The following is an 18,055-nucleotide window of genomic DNA, read 5'->3' on the forward strand; positions in this document are numbered from 1 at the left end:
CCGGCTGAGGCGCGCGACCCCGCCACTGCGCGCGCCCGGCCGCGTCCCCGCGCCGAGCTTCCGCCTCCCGGGAGGACCGGGCATGCGTCCCGCGGCCCGCGCATGCCCAGCACGCGACGAGGCTCCGTTCCCGAGATCGCGCCGGAGAGCCGCGCCGGGCCTTCGGGACAGCCAGGGGCTGCGCGCGGGCGTGGCCGCGGGGGTTGGGGGAGACACGGGAGGCCGGCAGAGCCGGGGTCCCCCCTTCCCCCGATAGCACTCTGGGCGGGCGGGGAGGGGACCGACTTCGGGGAAGCCCTCTGCCCCCTGCCCGCCCGCAAGGCCCGGACGCGGCCCCTCCGCAGGGCCTTCGTCGCCGGCCGCCCTGCAGCCCGAGCCCAGGGCCCACACCCCCGCGGGGCGCGCCTACCGAGACGAGTTGGGTATCCTGGGCCCCTCTGCACAGAGGCAAAGTGAGTGAGAGGCTCAGGGATGTGTTGACTGGCATCACCGCTAATGCTGGGCCCTGCCAAGACTGGATCTCCACCCAAGCGCCCGCTGAGCCCCGATCTGCGGCCTGGGCGCTGGTCTCCTAGGTCTTGAACCTCGAGAAAGAGGAGTAGGACCCCCGGCACTTGGGAGTCACCAGGCAGAGGGCAGCTGAGAAGAGAGCCATGTCCGAGGGGAGCTGACTACCAATGACTGGAGCCTGGGCGGGGGTAAAAATGCAGCCTTCCAGGGGCTTCTTAAGGCATCTTTATTCTTTAGGCAGCAGGGAGCCTTTGGAGGGTTTTAAGCAGGAAGTAATATCTGATTTGTGTTCTTTAGAAAAAAAAAAAAAGGTGACAACCTTGCGGTAGGAAATGAAACCAGAAGCAGAGCAACTTTCATTTTTACCGTGTCACTTTGCTCCTCACCACAAACCAGGAGGCAAGTTAGACACATGTTCGTTTTAAAGGTGAACTCCCTGAAGCTGAGAAAGGTAACCCCCATTCTGCTCTCGGCAACAATTTGACTCTGGTTACAACAGAAGCAGGTGAAATAAAGCAATTTTGCTTACAAAAAGCTTTACTGTATTTAAATATGTTTACTGTTCTTTAATGAAATGTATACGGTTTTTTGGTGGTTTTTTTTTGTTTTTTTTTTTTAACCTACATTAAAGATTGCAAGGAAGTGTGTCAGCCCCAGGGCTCTTATACCCAGTGTTTGGTCCACCTGGAGTTCTCTTCCCTCTGCTTGGAACTTCTTCCTCCCTCACTTTCTCAGGCTTACATGTCACCTTATTAGATGCCAACTGACCACTCTGTGTATAATAGGAACCACCCACTACCCTCCATGGTTTCTCACACACACACACACACACACACACACACACACACACACGCGCGCGCGGCCCCCTGACTCAGCTCTGTTGTTCTCCAAAGCATCTATTGTCCTCCACAGCCCTACACTGTGTAGTTGTTTATTTCTTGATTGTATGTCCCTGTCCCAGAGCGTTAGATTCATTAAAGCAAGGACTTTGTTCACTTATGGGTCCCTGGCACATAATGAGACACTTGTGAAGTGACTGCAGCTTTGGGTGACGGGAAGTGAGAATCTGTTATTAAAAGTGTAAGAGGGGCGCCTGGACGGCTCAGTCAGTTAAGCATCGGACTTCAACTCAGGTCATAGTCTCACAGTTTATGGGTTCGAAGCCCTGCCTCAGGCTCCGTGTAGCCAGCTCAGAGCCTGGAGCCTGCTTCAGATTCTGTGTTTCCCTCTCTCTGTCCCTCCCCTGCGCTCACTCCCTCTCTCTCTCTCCTTCTCTCTCTCTCAAAAATACACATTTTTTAAAATTAAAACGTACAAGACAAAGGACACCTATGTGGCTCAGTTGGTTAAGTGTCCAGCTTTTGGTTTCAGCTTAGGTTATGATCTCACAGTTTGTGAGTTCGGGCCCCGCATCAGGCTCTGTGCTGACTGTGCAGAACCTGCTTGAGATTCTTTCTCTCCCTCTCTCTATGCCCCTCCCCCCCCTCTATCTCTCTCTGCTCCTCTCTCCCTTTCTCTCTCAAAATAAGTTTTAAAACGAAAAGTAGAACAAAGTGGGAGTCAGGGAGGGGAGTGGAGGGACACAGTGGATTACAGCAAGGATATCTTTGCAAGGATATCTTTGCGGGGTGCAGAGCGGGGCGGGGGAGTTGCGGCTTCATGTGGTACACTAACAATGGCCACCGACTTGTTGACAGCTGTTCCCAACAAGACATAGAATCTGGTCGTTCCCTCCTTGACTCTGGATGGATCTCCTGACTTGCTTGACCAAGATGTGTCACAAGTGATGTTGCGTGACTTCTGAGCCAAAGCTGCAGGAGGTGGTGTGGCTTGCTTTTCACCTTCTAAACCAGTCAGGGGGTCTGGCAAGGAGGGAGGAGGCCATGTGGAAGCCGACCACCCAGCTCTAGTCAAGCATTCAGCCAGCTGCAGCCACCGGAGACCCAGAGAGGCCAGCAGAACCGTGGACTCACCCAGCCCACCCTGGCCAACCGGAGGACCGTGAGCAAATAAAATACCTGTGGTTTTAAGCCTCTAGACTTGGGCATAGTCACACGGCCATAGGTAACTGATACATTCAGCTTCCTCAAGGTTATCCTGGAGCACTTGAAACTGACGCTCTTGAAGGGCAGCCTTGATTACTCTTCTACTTAATAAAAGAGGAAAAGGGGGTGCAAACAGGTACAAAGAAGAGAAAAAGTAGACAGAAAAAGAGCAGCAGGTAGCCCAGCAGACCCTCCTTACCCCCTGAGCACACTCTGTGGCGCCTGAGAGCTCAGATTCAGGCGTTCGAGAACAATGGAGCAGACCCAGGTTCAAGTTCAACTGTGTGCCAGCATCTGATGCTGGGCTGTCCACATGACATCATTCCTTATCTGTCAGTGGAGTTTATAGAGAAAACTCCATATGTCAGGTTGTCGTGGGGAGAAAATGAACCCTTCTTGTAAAATGGCCAGCAGAGCGCTTGGCATAATAGACCCTCAATGAGTGTTACTGATTAGCAATAGCATTTCTGTACAGGTCACTATGAATCTTGATGGTCATGGCGGGGCGGGGGGGGGGGGAGTCAAAAGACCACCCAGAGTATAATGTTAACAAAAGCTGATTTTATTAAAAATAGAACTACCCTATGACCTAGCAATAGCACTGCTAGGAATTTACCCAAGGGATACAGGAGTGCTGATGCATAGGGGCACTTGTACCCCAATGTTTATAGCAGTACTTTCAACAATAGCCAAATTATGGAAAGAGCCTAGATGTCCATCAACTGACGAATGGATACAGAAGATGTGGTTTATATACATGATGGAATACTACTTGGCAATGAAAAAGAACGAAATCTGGCCATTTGTAGCAACGTGGATGGAACTGGAGGGTATTATGCTGAGTGAAATAAGTCAGGCAGAGAAACATACCATAGGTTTTCACTCATTCGTGGATCTTGAGAAACTTAACAGAAGACTATGGGGGAGGGGAAGGGGAAAAACAGTCACAGAGAGGGAGGGAGGCAAACCATAAGAGACTCTTAAATACTCAGAACAAACTGAGGGTTGATGGGGGGGGCGGTGGATGGGCTAAATGGGTGATGGACATTGAGGAGGGCACTTGTTGGGATGAACACTGGAAAAGCTGATTTTACTCGGCTCTGTGGGTCAGATGCTGTGTCCACAGTCTCCAAACCTCACAGCAATCCTGCATCACGAACACAATTAACACCACCCTCATTTTACTGATGTGAAAACCATAACAAGAAAGGAAGCAATGGGACAGACAGCAGGGCTGGAACTCAAAGCCACAGCTTTGTGAAGCCCCTGCTGCACTCACACCCCATACAAAAAACGAAACGCACAGACCATGTAGCTTCTCCCCTTCCTGCACTGTGCCAGACAGGCTAGGCACTGACCTTATGTGAGAAGCATTCAGGAAGGGCTTCCTGTGCATTGGCAAAGCAGCTTCAGGGACCCTGGGAGCACTTCCCCCTTGAAAAGCAACCCCCCACCTCCCTGGTCTGGTGAGGGCTTGTCCCTAGCAGGGACTTGCTCAGAGTAGAAGCAGAAATACGCTTTAAGGCTGGGGGTAGAGGCAGTAAGGAGGAGGCACAGTAAGAAGCTGATGTCACCAAGAAGACACTAAAGCCCAAGTTATTGCCCACATCATGGCACTGACCAGCCTGCTGGTCCGCATGGAGAAACTGGGATGAGAATAAGTGGGACCCAGGAGACTGGTGTCTGGGACACTTGTAGATCCAGTAAGATGTGCCCCTGGGAGACACAGGTGTGCCGCTGGCCCTCAGGTGTTAAAGATCAGGAGACCGGTCAGGAGGAGGGACACACAGCAGCAGAACAGAGAGAGGAGTCCAACAGACCTGGTTCAAACCCCAGTCCCCCACATGACAGCCACTCCACCTCTCTGACCTCCACTTCCTCATCTGTAAAATCGGGAGAGGGAGGGGGCAGACTTCAAGAGCAGAAGGGAAGGGGGGGGGGGTATAGGGTGTCCCTAGGGAAGATGCTCAAAGGGGAAGCAGGGCAGAGGAGGAACAGTGTGTGGGACCGGAAGCCAGATTCCCTCCCTTAACATGTGTAGGTAAAGTCAAAGTGAGGTGGGCCACAACCACCACGTGTACCTTGCCCAGGAGAGAACATTCTGGACTTACAGGATGACTAGGATGTTTATGCAGGTTTTACTGTATGTTTGAAATTTCACATTCCAGGGTGCCTGGATGGCTTAGTCGGTTGAGCATCCGACTTTGGCTCAGATCACGATCTCACAGTCTGTGAGTTCGAGCCCCTAGTGGGGCTCTGTGCTGACGGCTCAGAGCCTGGAGCCTGCTTCGGATTCTGTGTCTCCCCGTCTCTCTGCCCCCCACCCCGCTTGTGCACCTATACGCATGTGTGTGCGTTCTCTCTCTGTCTCAAAAGTTAATACATAAACGTCTACAAAGGACAAAAGAAAGAGATTTCACTTTCTATGGGAGTTTAATGTAGGGATGTAGGAATGTGGGACTATCAACACCTCTGAGGGTGGGGAGGAAGGGTCGTGCCCCCAGGGGTGCCTACAATACAATACACACATGTGAGCGACCTACCCCAGGTGTGGGTACACCCTCGGCTGGTGTCGGGGTGCCCCAGCCACAGCCGCTCACACAGATATCCCCGCTCCCTGCCCCACCGTGACGTCCCAGGTGTCCCTGATACAGGGAGCATTAGTTGAACCTCTTCCGGGCCCTTCCAGAGGCTCAGCCCTGGGGGCTGTGTGCCCATAGCAGCAGACACAGGACCTCACAGATGGGACTCTCCCAGGGGTACTGCTCCCAGGTCTGGGCCCCACACACACTTCCCTGCAAATTCTGTGGGAACCATGCTCAGCACAGAGGGCTGCCTGCTTTCCAGCGTCTACAGGGGAAGCAGATGGCCCTTGAAGCTTTACCGTTTCTCTCATCTTCTCCCCTATGTTTTTTCTCTCCCAAGTTGCAATTTCAAAGCTTCTGTGTCCATCACGACCTTAGCTTGTAGCAATTCTCGGTGACCGAGGGCAGGGTTCCCCGACTGCATGCAGTGACGGACCTCCTCTTTTTTTCTTCCACTTCCATCGTGGACTAATACCTTGGTAAAATGCAATAAAAATTAACTTCCAGAAATAAATGGGATTTTTAAAAAGGCAGAGACGTACAAAATACAAGCCCTGATTTTGTTGCTTTTAGATTTAAACGACATAAAGCAGCCGTCAAATTGCTGCGAAAGTTTCTAGACTCTTAATTCCCTTGCCTATCTCCCCGTGGACCAGTAACAGGTGCACAGACTAGCACCACCATCAGCAGCACAGGGTGGAAGGAGGTTAGAAATAAGATGTGACTGCCTCCAAAGTCACACATTTGAATGTGCTTTCACCAAAGTACACGTTAGAGGCAATGCAAACAATAAAAAATTAATAACATTTTCGTATATTTATATAACACTTTGTTGTGGGACCTCTATCTCAAATGTTGAACCGAATGGAAAGTTAATTAATGAAGATCAAAACTTTATATCCAAATTAAATAAGATTCAAATATTTTCTAATGTTTATTTATTTTGTTTTTATTTTTGAGGGAGAGAGCACGAGCGGGGGTGGCGGGGACACGGAGAATCTGAAGCGGGCTCTGCGCTGACAGCCGTGAGCCCGATGCAGGGCCCAAACTCCTGAACCACAATATTATGACTTGAGCCAGAATGTGGCGCTCAACCAACTGAGCCACCCGGGAACCCCTGAACTGTTTTTTTTATTTTATTTTATTTTTTTAACGTTTTATTTATTTTTGAGACAGGGAGAGACAGAGCATGAACAGGGGAGGGTCAGAGAGAGGGAGACACAGAATCTGAAACAGGCTCCAGGCTCTGAGCAGTCAGCACAGAGCCCAACACAGGACTCGAACTCATGGACCATGAGATCATGACCTGAGCCGAAGTCGGGCGCTTTACCGACCGAGCCACCCAGGCGCCCCAGATCTCCTTTGTTTTAACCTCACCTCCTTCTTCCAGGACCCCATCCACGACTTCACGTTGCCTTTAGTTCGTGTCTCCTGGGGCTCCACTGTGGCCATGACCGTTTCTCAGACTTTCCTCGTGTTTGCTGACTTGGACAGTTTTGAGAAGTGCTGGGTGGGTATTTATTCGGAGGAGCCACCACTGGAATTTGTCTGGTGTCTTTCTCCTGATTAGAACGGGGCTGTGATTTATTGGGAGGAAGACCCCAGAGGTAGAGAGCCATTGTCCTCACATCCAGAGCTCATACCATCAATGTGATGTAGGACTGTTGGTCCTGGCCTTGACCACCTGGCTGAGGTCTGTCAGCCTTCTTCCCTGGAAAGCTACTCGCCTCACCCTCCCTTCCAGGCTGCACGCTTTGGAAGAAACTCAGTGTGTATAGCCCACGCCTAAAGAGCAGGGAGTTATGCTCACCCTCCTTGAAGGCAGAGGGTCTGCATAAATTATTTGGAGTTCTTCTCTTGGGAAATTTGTCTCTTCTCCCCCATTTGTTAATTTATTCAATCATTGATATCAGTAAGGACATGTGGATATTTATTTTTTTACTTCGGGCTATAATAAGCCACTACCACTTTATTTATTTTGTTGTTCCCGGGGATGCTGTTAACATCCAAAATACCTTCACGCCTGACATCATCCATTCAAAATCAGGCTTGTGTTTGGCATGGGTCAGAGCTGCAGGAAATCAGCACAGATGACACACGGAAATCTCCTTGCATGAACAGAGCCAGGTAGCCAGCAGGCGTGTGGGAAGAGGTTGATGGGTCTTGTGATAAAGCTGTGACCCACCTCCCATGTCTGTGATGTCTGTTCCCTCCTTCAGACCACTCGTGCTGAGCCCCCGAGACGTACCACACAGCTTGCTAAACACCAGGTTGCTGTGGTCTGCTGGGAACAGACAGGTAAACAGGTAATTATGACTCAGAACCATCCAAGCGATGCTGTCACAGAGGTGGTGTTTGTGCTGGATCTTAAAAGCAGTCAAGGTCAGGGAAGGACATCCCTGGGGAAGGCACAGTATGGGCAGAGTGTAAGAGGACCCGTCCCTTGGGAAGGAACCAGGCTCTGCTGGGTCACTGACAAAGCAGACAAGCTTTGGGGGCCAGAATGTGGGGTTTGAGATTGTGGGAGGGAGGACAAATGGGCCGTGAGTCAGGACTCTGCTGTGAAGTTACCATAATAGAAACTAACTGGTGGTCGCCAGCCTAAGAAGTTTTACTGGAAGGCATACTTGGAGGAATAGTTTCAGCTGCGTTTAGCGGAGACCCTACCGCAATAGCAGTGACCTACAGACCTTGTTCTGTCACATAAACAAAAGAGAAAGAGCTGATGTGGAGACCCCCTGAATTCATCAGAGGCCCAGGCTTTCTGTTTCCGCTCCACCTTCTATGACTTCCATTCTCAGGTTATCCCATGGCCTAGAATGGCTGCTAGAACTCCAGCCATTGCTTCCACGTGCCAAGCAACAGGAAAGAAAAGGGAGGGAGGGCCAAACGGCACCCTGTCCAGGAAGTCCCACCCAATACTTGGAGGGACCCACTCATGGCCACACCAGCTTGGAGAGAGGCTGAGAAATGATATCATTTAGCCAGCAAATTACAAGTCTAAAAAAAAAAAAGAAATTGAGGAGGTCACCCAGAGAATCTGCCTCGAAAACATACCAGGGGGCTCAGTGAGCCAAAGCGAAGCTAGAGAAGCAGGATAAACATTGGGCAGGGGGCAGGGGCTTTCTGGAACCAGGCAGGAGAAGTGACCAGGAAGGACGGTGCTACTCTGCCGTTCACCACCAGAAATCTCTCTTACGGCGATCTTATCTCCCCACCGCTTGCTCAAGATTCACACTCCCAGACAGGTGCATCCAGAGGGCCAGTGTGTGTCACGTGACTGAGCTCTGCCAGTGGGGAGGAGGGGAATCACCATTTCCTCTGGTGGTAGGAGTCGTCCGGGCCACTGGCTGGGAGCCTCGTCTGCGGGGAGGGGGGTGGTTGGCACAGCCACAGAAGACAGCCCCGTGGACCCACACTTTGATTCCTCCTGGAGAAGCTCCCCATGTCAGAAGGGCCAGAGCCTCCAGGTCCAGCCAATGCTCCGCCTTCCATTAGCTTCTCCTGCCTTCTCTTCTGCCTACCTGTTTCCTCTTCCCTTTCTAGACTTTTCCATACTCTCACTTCCACTGAGGCGGGAATCGTTAACAAGACAACGTCAGAGCTGGAGAGAAGAGATGACCACATATCGAGCGCTTACTGAACACGAGACTCAACGCCAGATGCTCTGCCAGAGGTGAAGTGTTAGGATTGTGCCAGCTGATGGTCAAGCGCAGCCATCGATGAAAATGAAATTACGTCAAAAACAAAGGTAGTAAGTATCCCAAACTCATCATTTCCTGAGGGCTCTACCACAAACTGCCATCATCTGGGCTCTTGTCTGTTGTGTCCTTGCGGCAGAAATCCACGGAAAGGAACTGAGGAGCCGCTGACATCTCTTCCTGACCTGCATTTGGTGACATCACGTTGGCAGCTTGAAATCGGCTATGGTGGGAACGCGTGCACCATGGAAACTGGCAAGCGCCACCAACCAGGGCTCTCCTCCGCCCCAGGAACCTGGTATATTTACCAGCAGAACACGGTCTGTCTACATGCTGCACGAGGCGATGACATAGTCAGAGTCCGGAAACAAACGAGACGGGGACATGTAAAACAGAGCTTCATGTTAGTCCAAGAAAGTGAAATTAATTCTAAGCACCTATTAATTCCGTACCCACGTTTTGCTTCCCCTGCTGTGACCCTTTTTTTTTTTTAATTTTTTTTCAACATTTATTTATTTTTGGGACAGAGAGAGACAGAGCATGAACAGGGGAGGGGCAGAGAGAGAGGGAGACACAGAATCGGAAACAGGCTCCAGGCTCCGAGCCATCAGCCCAGAGCCTGACGCGGGGCTCGAACTCACGGACCGCGAGATCGTGACCTGGCTGAAGTCGGACGCTTAACCGACTGCGCCACCCAGGCGCCCCAGCTGTGACCCTTAATGATGTAGCTATGATTTTTTGAGCCTCCGTTAGAAGCCAGGCATATGAATTCATGTTCTGTTACTACCACTTTCAAGTTAAATGTGATTATTGTCCCATTTCACGAATGACAAAACTGAGGCACAGAAGGGTTGAGAGACTGCCCAGGATCAAACCTTTTGCTCCCTGCCACAGGGCCTCTTGTGTGGCTCAGGGTGTACCTGCCCCTTTCCAGCCCGAAATAACCCAGATGCCAGCAATGATGTCATCGGATGTGTTGTGACTTTAAATTGCAAGCGACCTTCGCATCCACTTCTGCTTTTTCGGAAATGTCATTTATTCTTTGGCTCGAGCTATTTTCCTTTCCATCCTCTCCAGCTTTATGCCATCGCATTTAGCCGTGACGGTGATAAAGCCCTTTTCTTTACAGTTACCTAGCCCAGGCAAGCGCTAGTTTATAACCTTCACAGGATAATTAATGCATGTGACAACACACAGGCATTGCACAGACTTCAGCAGCAGGAACGGGACGCGTTTGCCAGCACCAGGGCTAGAGATAAATTGCAGGGGGAAAGGCCTGCACCCCCTCCCCTGGGAACCCGCACCCCACAGCTGGCATCTTCTTCTCCAGCATCCTCGTCAACAGTGTGCGTGGGCAGCCAGTGTGGTCTCCCTGAGGGGCAAACGGAGCCCTGGCAAGGAAGTGACTCACCCAGGGCATCAGCAAATTAGCACCAGAGGCGTGTGGGACACAGGAGTTCTGGGAAGAACCCAACCAGGAGCGGGGATGACCTCACGCGAAAGCCAGTGTTTGTTGAGTGACTGAGTGAAGGTTTCTCTAAGTACTCAGTACTCTCCGTGCTTATGTACGGTGTGTTAGCTTTGACTTTCTGGCTTTGTTTTATATTTTCTTGACGTTCCTGCATGGTAAACTCCTTAGGATACGAAGGAAACTATCTCGAGCTCCCTAAAAGTCGAGTTCCTTCGTCTTTAAAATCGGGATCACCGGGGCGCCTGGGTGGCGCAGTCGGTTAAGCGTCTGACATCAGCCAGGTCACCATCTCGCGGTCCGTGAGTTCGAGCCCCGCGTCAGGCTCTGGGCTGACGGCTCGGAGCCTGGAGCCTGTTTCCGATTCTGTGTCTCCCTCTCTCTCTGCCCCTCCCCCGTTCATGCTCTGTCTCTCTCTGTCCCAAAAATAAATAAACGTTGAAAAAATAAATAAATAAATAAATAAAATAAAATAAAATCGGGATCACCGTCACAGCCTCACAGGGCTGTTACGAGCAACGACCAGCGCCTGCATAGGAAAGAGCTGGTGTCTCGTTCATGGTGTGTGTCTTGCACAGATGCTCATCCGATGGGGGCACTGAGGGTGCCGTCCATCAGGTACAGGAGCGGCCACCGTTCTTAGTATACGTCTGTAGTTTGTTTTGTTGTTGCTGTTTTTAGTTTAGAGAGGGAGCATGTGAGCAGGGGAGAGGGGCAGAGGGAGAGAGAGAGAGAGAGAGAGACAGAGAGAGAGAGACAGAGAGAGAGAGTCCCAAGCAGGCTCCTCACTCAGTGCGGAGCCCGACGTGGGGCTCGATCCCACAACCCTGGGATCACGACCTGAGCCGAAATCCAGACTCAACCGACTGAGCCCCGCCCCCCCACCCCCGATGTTTGTAGTTTGTAACTCATCTCGTGTGTCGCGTAGAGTGGCCAGGACTCTGCGTGTTCTATAAATGGGCTTCGAGGACACGTATCTATGTAGAGAGGCTCGTTCCTAAATTGGCAGCCCAGAGCCGCCTCCATGAGCCACGAAGGAACTCTGTTTGGTAATTACCGTCTCCACCTGGAAAAAAACCCGTGACTCAGCTGGGTGGAAATGCCACCAGTGCCGCAGGGACAGGAAAGGAGCTGGGACCTTGGCCAGCTCCGAAGGGAGGCTGCTGTCCGGTTCCCGGGGGGGAAACCCGGTGTGGGCTCTCACTTGCCTCTCAGGAAAGACCACACAGCTGGGGACCAAAAACCGCCTCGTCTGTCACTCGGTCCCGCACAGCCTCGTGCCCCTTAGGTGAGCTCCCAGGTGGCCCCTTGAGCTCTGAAGTCCTGTGAATTCACAAAAGGGTGACATTTTGTCTGTGACAGGCCATCGGCAGTCCCCACCAGGAGCTCTCGGAGGGCAAGGACGAAGCCTTGCTCTCACACAAATTGCAAAGCCAGCAGTGCATGCTCAATAAATAAATCATTTTTCCTGCTTTAAAACCATACTGGAGGAAAGATCCCCCACCTCCGACAGACTGACGTGTGCCAGCAGCCAGATTCTGAGGACAAACAAATCACGAGGCCCTTGGTGTTACAAACCAGCTGAGGGTGTGTGTGGAGCAGAGCAGAGCCCCAAGTCTGTGTGCAGACGTCGAGGGGACAAGGGCGTCAGAACAAAGGTGCCGAGTTAGGACGGTGGCAGGACAGGGTGTCTGCGCGAGAGAGATTTGGGGAAAAGACTGTACCTGTCACCCTGGAATCCACTCCTTTCGATGCAAGTGGGTGGCCTGTATTTAAATGTGTGGATTTGTCTGTATTTCTCTGGAGAACATCGAAGTTGGGAGCGGGAGAGATGTGTCACCCTGTGTTTCTCTTCTCTCCGCTGATATGCCGAGTCGAGGACTCATGTGCAGATGGACACGGTTGTTTGCCTTCAAGGGTCAGGAGGTAGAAACTGTGACTTAGAATTGACCCCCGTCCTTAAGGCCTGACACATGGGGTCACCTTCTGCATCCAGCTGTCTCCTTCCAATCGATAAATCAAGCTACAAGTATTCATGGGGTGCCTATTATGTGCGAGGCACCAGGCCTGCGCCGTGGCGGGGCAGACCGGTGGAAGTGGCCTGGGATCTGACTGCCCGCAGAACATTAGCAGGCGCCCGCGGAGCCGAGGCCCGTGCAGACTGTGGGTGTGCCCCCCAGGGAGAGGAGGGGGTGGAGGGGGCTGCTCCTGGGCTCCTCTCCCCTCGTGGCGTGGCTCCTGCTGTCCCGGCAGACCTTTGCCCTTTCACAAGTACCCTGAGCCGATGGTCCCCAAGTCTGGACCTCGGGCCAGGCCTCTGCCCGGAGCTAGAGCCTGGGGCCCAACAGGCACATTGAACTCACTGTTCCCCAAATGGAAGCGGTCCCCTCCCAGCAGGCTGTCCTTGTTCCTGGAGCCCGGGGACTCTTCGTAGCCTCCTCCTCGCCCCCTCCCTGGCTGCCCTGTCCCGTCCACCCAACCCGTTACCGCTTTCTGCTGCTTTCGCAGGCCAGGTCTTTTCTTTCTTTTCTTTTTTTTTTTTAATTTTTTTTCATGTTTATTTATTTTTGAGACAGAGAGAGAGCATGAACAGGGGAGGGGCAGAGAGAGGGAGACACAGAATCTGAAACGGGCTCCAGGCTCTGAGCTGTCAGCACAGAGCCCGACGCGGGGCTCGAACTCACGGACCGCGAGATCGTGACCTGAGCCGAAGTCGGCCGCTTAACCGACTGAGCCACCCAGGCGCCCCAGGCCAGGTCTTTTCTAATCTGTCCTGTTGTTCCCATCCCTCTGGGGCGCCCACCTGGACCGCAGGGCTGCCCCAATTCCTAGCTTGCCCAGGCCTGGGTCACTGTGTCTTCCCCAGACTGTGAGGGCTAATCTATATCCCTCAATACACTTCTTTTGTGCCAAAGTCCATTTCTTTTTTTTTTCAATTAAAAAAAATTTTTAATAGTTATTTATTTTTGAAAGAGAGAGAGAGAGAGAGAGAGAGCAGAGCGTGAGCGGGGGAGCGGCAAAAAAGAGAGAGAGGCAGACACAGAATCCAAAGCAGGCTCCGGGCTCCGAGCTGTCAGCACACAGCTGTCCTACGGTTTGTCCCCACTCTTCTGTCAATTCCCCTCAAGACAGTGACAGTCACGCTGTGTCCAGGTCTGGGCCCAGTGGGCTCAGTGGTGGGCACTGCCTCCCTCAGCTCCTGGCTGCTTTCCTCAGGGACACAAGTGGCAGGGCCTTGCAAGGACGCCCCTCCCCAGCCTGGACCCCGGAGGCAGCAGGTACACACTGTCGTCTGAACCCATCGTGTCTGGATCCCTGACCGAGCGTCGGCGCCGAAGTGTGCTCCCTTCCAAAGAAAAGGGCTGGAGGGGCGCCTGGGGGGGCTCAGTGGCCTGAGCACCTGGCTCTTGGTTTCAGCTCAGCTCACAGTCTCACGATTCGCAGGTTCGAGCCCTGCCTCGGGCTCTGTGCTGGCAGACAGATTCTGTCTGTCTCCGTCTCTCTCTGCCCCTCCCCTGCTTGCTTGGGCGTGCATACCTGCGTGTGCGCGCTCTCTCTCTCTTTCAAAAAAAAAGAAAGATAAACAAAAGGATGGCTCCCCGTTAGCAAATTCAGCCGGCTCTTCCCAGAGCCACGGCTAGCCAGCTCTTCCCAGTTGGTCCAGTGGAACGACAGCCAGACCGTGAAGGAGAAAGGACACGAGCCCAGAACCTTCTCATCGCAGCTTGGCGGCTTTCTAGCCCGGTGACCCCTGGACCACTCCCCTAACGTTTTTGAGCCCCAGTTGCTTTGCCTGAGAAAGGAGTGATAGTGATACTTCCTTGTCAGACAGTTGTGAGGAGGGAACAAGCTAACACACATGAGATGTCACATGAGATTGCCCCCCCCGCCCTCCGTGCGGGTGTTTGAAGGAAGGGGCAGGACGGCCCTGGCCTCTCTGCACCTCTCCCGTCTGACTGGGGCGTGGGGAGCCTGGGCCCGGTTCCGCCCCTCCTTCCCTCCCTGGCTGGCCTGCCCTGCCCTCTGGCCGCAGCCTCAGGACACAGGGAGCTCGGAGGACAGGCCCTGGCAGGCCAGGAGCAGAGGCAGGTTCCACTCTAACTTGGGCAAGTTGGGCAAGTTCAGTCTCACCCATGACAAAGCTGCCACCTGGGTCTCCGGGGTCCTTCTCTTTGGTCTAGAACTCAGGAGGGAAAGAGGGAAGTGCCATTTATGTAGCAAATATTCAAACGGCACTCACGTGCCAGGCCTGATTCTAAGAGCTTCACCCATCTCAACCCATTTAAACGTCGTAACAGCCCTAGGAGGTCGTTAGTACCACGCGCCCCATGTCACAGGTGACCCCGAGCTCCGCAGAGACATCGGCCCACAGCCCGCAGCTAACGCGAGGCCGAGTGGGGGGGGGGGGGTTTGAGCTCAGGCCGGCCCGCCCCCTGAGACCCTGCTCTGAATGCCGGGGGGTGTCGGTAACCTCTGCCGGTGACCCTGTACTTTCGTTCAATCCACAAAGCATCGTGGCCTGCAAAATATGTCAGGCTTGGAGTCCTATTTTAAGACAAAGCGGTGGCTGGGAGGAAATAGATAAGGAATTTGTGCTTCCTGGAGCCGTGGGTCCCGCAGACCCTCCCATCGGCGCAGAGCAGGGTGACCGAGCTGCAGCCCGGCGAGGCCTCCGAGGGGTCAGCGGAGCGGGTGGCGGTGGCTTCCCTTCCCTGCGTGCCTGCAGGCGGAAATGACTAACCGGATATCAAAACACGCCAGCCCCCGCGAGCGCATTTAATAAACGCGTGGACACGTACGGACAGAGGAAAGGGGGGAAAGAGGTCGCTACAGACCAAGGACAGGCAGGCAAGTCCAAGCCAGCGGGCCCTAGGGCCGCGGCTGCCTGGAAGGAAAGCGCCTGTGGAAGTCCTCCCGCACCCGGACACAGATGAGCTATTCAGAAGCACATGCTCCTTTTCTCTTGAATGATTAATTAAGTTTAGGGAGCGGTGCATATGGCAAGGGGAGCACAGCAGGAAGAAGGCTGTGCGCCCAGCGGGGAGGCCCCGAGGGTGCTGGTGGGGGCGCAGCTTTGCGGGTCTGCAGGGTCAGGGCTGGCCCAGCTTCATCTCTCACCAGCGTGTGGCCCCGAACCTCCAAACCCCAATTTCTCCCTCTGGGGCAAAGGGCCTGCTGAAGGGGCCCTCGTCAAGACTGGCTGTCATTGGGGCGCCTGGGTGGCTCAGGGGCCGCCTGGGTGGCTCAGCCGGTTGAGCATCCGGCTTCGGCTCAGGTCGTGATCTCACGGTTTGTGAGTTCGAGCCCCGCGTCGGGCTCTGTGCTGACGGCTCGGAGCCCGGAGCCTGCTTTGGATTCCATGTCTCCCTCTCTCTCTGCTCCTCCCCCGCTCATGCTCTGTCTCTCTCTCTCCTTCAAAAATAAATTAAAAAAAAAAAAAAAACATTAAAAAAATGTTAAAGATTGGCTGCCATTGTGGCCACAAGCTGTTCCTTTGGGCACGTGGGGTACAGCCCATAGGAGCCAGCGGGTTGGCTGGAATGGAATCCGGTCAGCCTGGGGCAGGGACAGGGGAAATATTTCCTTCAGGGCCGTGGGTTCCCCAGTGTCCTCCTGCGGCCAGCGTGGCCACTCAGAATGTGCCGGACAAGCCGTCACAGAGACTGCTGTGTGCACCTCTGGTGACCGGCCCCCCGCCTACAGCTGCCGCCCTGATGGATGGGCAGGGCCACAGTCACAGGAGGCAGGCAGCCACGCCCAGGCTCACCCTGTCCGGGCAGGAGACCGGCTGGATAGCCGACTTCCTGGGTAGGTGACCAGTGAGGCACAGAGGGCCCTGTGCTCGGAGGGGGGTCCTATGATTGGGGTTCGATGCCCTGCTGTTACCATCTTGAAATTCTTAATAATTCTACCTTTGAGTTTTGTAGGTAAAGTCCAGAGACAATGAAGCAGTCTGGGTGGGGGCCTTGGAGCTTTGGCTCACGCTTGGCCCTACCCCCGTCACCTCCCGGCCTCTATGCCTCCTGGATCCTGAGTCCCATCCAGCCTCACCCTTCCCACACCCATCCCAGGGCTGCTGGTGTGGGGCACAGGAGTGGCTACCCCCACCCTTGGTTGGTGGTACCACAGCACCCTCTCTGATCCTGTGCTGACGATGCATCCTTTGGGGGTTGTTCTCCAGTATAGTTGACATGATGGCCCACCAGAAGGGGAGACAGACTTCCTGCCTCTGGCCAGAGTGGCCATGTTTTCATTCTGCACTGGGCTCACAAATCATATAGCTGGCCTTTGTGGTTGAGGCAACACAGAGAAACCGTGAGCTTCAAAGTTCCGGCAAGAGGGGACATCTCCCCCAGGACACTTTGCCTCCCCTCAGGGCAACTGCCTGGTGTGGAGACCACATGACTCATTTCACAAAATTCTCAGCCTCTGATTGGAACCTTGGTCCCCTGATCTCCACGTGCAGAAGGGCATTCTCTAGAGGGCATGGCGACTGAGTTGACTCTTCTGAGAAGAGCAGGGCTGGGTCCGACGGGGCAGGGCGCTCCAGGCTGGGGGAGCAAACCATTGTTAAGAGTCAGAAACTTGGAACCGTCCTGATGTTCAGGGAACCCGGCATTGTGCAGGCCCAGGTTGGAGGCATGGCGCTTGGTAAGGGCTGGAGGAGGACAGGCCGGACCGGGTGGCCTCGCACGAGAGCCACAGAAATGTGAATTCTACCTTGTGGGCCAGTTTCCAAACTGTACCAGTGGCCGGCGGTAGAGGCCAAAGTGGCTTTACCAAAACAAGACATTTCCTCCAAGTTTCATATCTTTTCCTTACAATACATGTGAATGGTGTTGCATAAGAGAATCATTTTATGAAAATATCACAGAAGAAATCCATTGAGAGGTGCAATTCCTATTCCAGGGGGAAAAAAATCCTCCTTTCCTCCAGGAAATATGTCCTCCCAGGGCTGGTCCAGGGGCAAAAGCTCAGAGGAGGTTGAGGGAGACTGACATATGATTGATTGCTCACTAAAGAATGGATAGATCAGGGGCATCTGGGGGCCCAGCTGGTTAAGCGACCGACTTTGGCTCAGGTCATCATCTCCCGGTTCATGAGTTCGAGCCCCATGTCGGGCTCTGTGCTGTCAGCTTGGAGCCTGGAGCCTGCTTCAGATTGTGTGTTCCCCTCCCTCTCTGCCCCTCCACTGCTCACACTCTGTCTCTCTCTCCCTCTCAAAAATAAATAAACATTAAAACATTTAAAAAAGGGGTGCCTGGGTGCCTCAGTCAGTTAAGCGTCCGACTTTGGCTCAGGTCACGATCTCGCAGTCCGTGAGTTTGAGCCCCGCGTCAGGCTCTGTGCTGACAGCTCAGAGCCTGGAGCCTGTTTCGGATTCTGTGTCTCCCTCTCTCTGACCCTCCCCCGTTCATGCTCTGTCTCTCTCTGTCTCAAAAATAAATAAAGGTTAAAAAAATTTTTTTTTAAATAAAAAAAAAGAAAAAGAAAAAACCCTGATAACAGCAGTGCAGTCATAAAAAGATGTTTTAAAATATGTACGCAGATGTGCAAAGCTGTGCAAGGTACAGTCCATCCCTGAGAATCTCCTAGTGTAGCCAAGGAACCATCCCACGTGGGCCGACTGTGTTAGTTTCCCGGGGCTGCCATGAACCTTGTGGCCTGAAACGATGCAAACTTATTCTCTTACAGGTCTGGCCGTCCAAAGCCTTATGTGGATCCCGTGGGCTAAAACCAGCAGGC

The 18,055-nt window shown here is 53.3% G+C and overlaps 1 protein-coding gene across 3 annotated transcripts in view; it reads right to left on the reverse strand.

The window, feature by feature from the left end:
• PTK2 (protein tyrosine kinase 2) overlaps positions 1-715 on the reverse strand; it is a 261,143-nt gene extending 260,428 nt beyond the window's left edge. For 2 of the 3 annotated variants that reach the window (XM_040494532.1, XM_040494512.1), the window contains exon 1: positions 410-715. The gene's annotated coding sequence lies outside the window, so the exon portion shown is untranslated. The remainder of the gene's footprint in view (positions 1-409) is intronic. The other variant, XM_040494533.1, reaches the window with a different exon arrangement.
• Between the last annotated feature and the right edge of the window lie 17,340 nt (positions 716-18,055).

This window comes from Herpailurus yagouaroundi, unplaced genomic scaffold (assembly GCF_014898765.1).
Source record: "Herpailurus yagouaroundi ecotype Mexico unplaced genomic scaffold, PumYag 186, whole genome shotgun sequence".
Taxonomy (NCBI): Eukaryota; Metazoa; Chordata; class Mammalia; order Carnivora; family Felidae; genus Herpailurus; species Herpailurus yagouaroundi.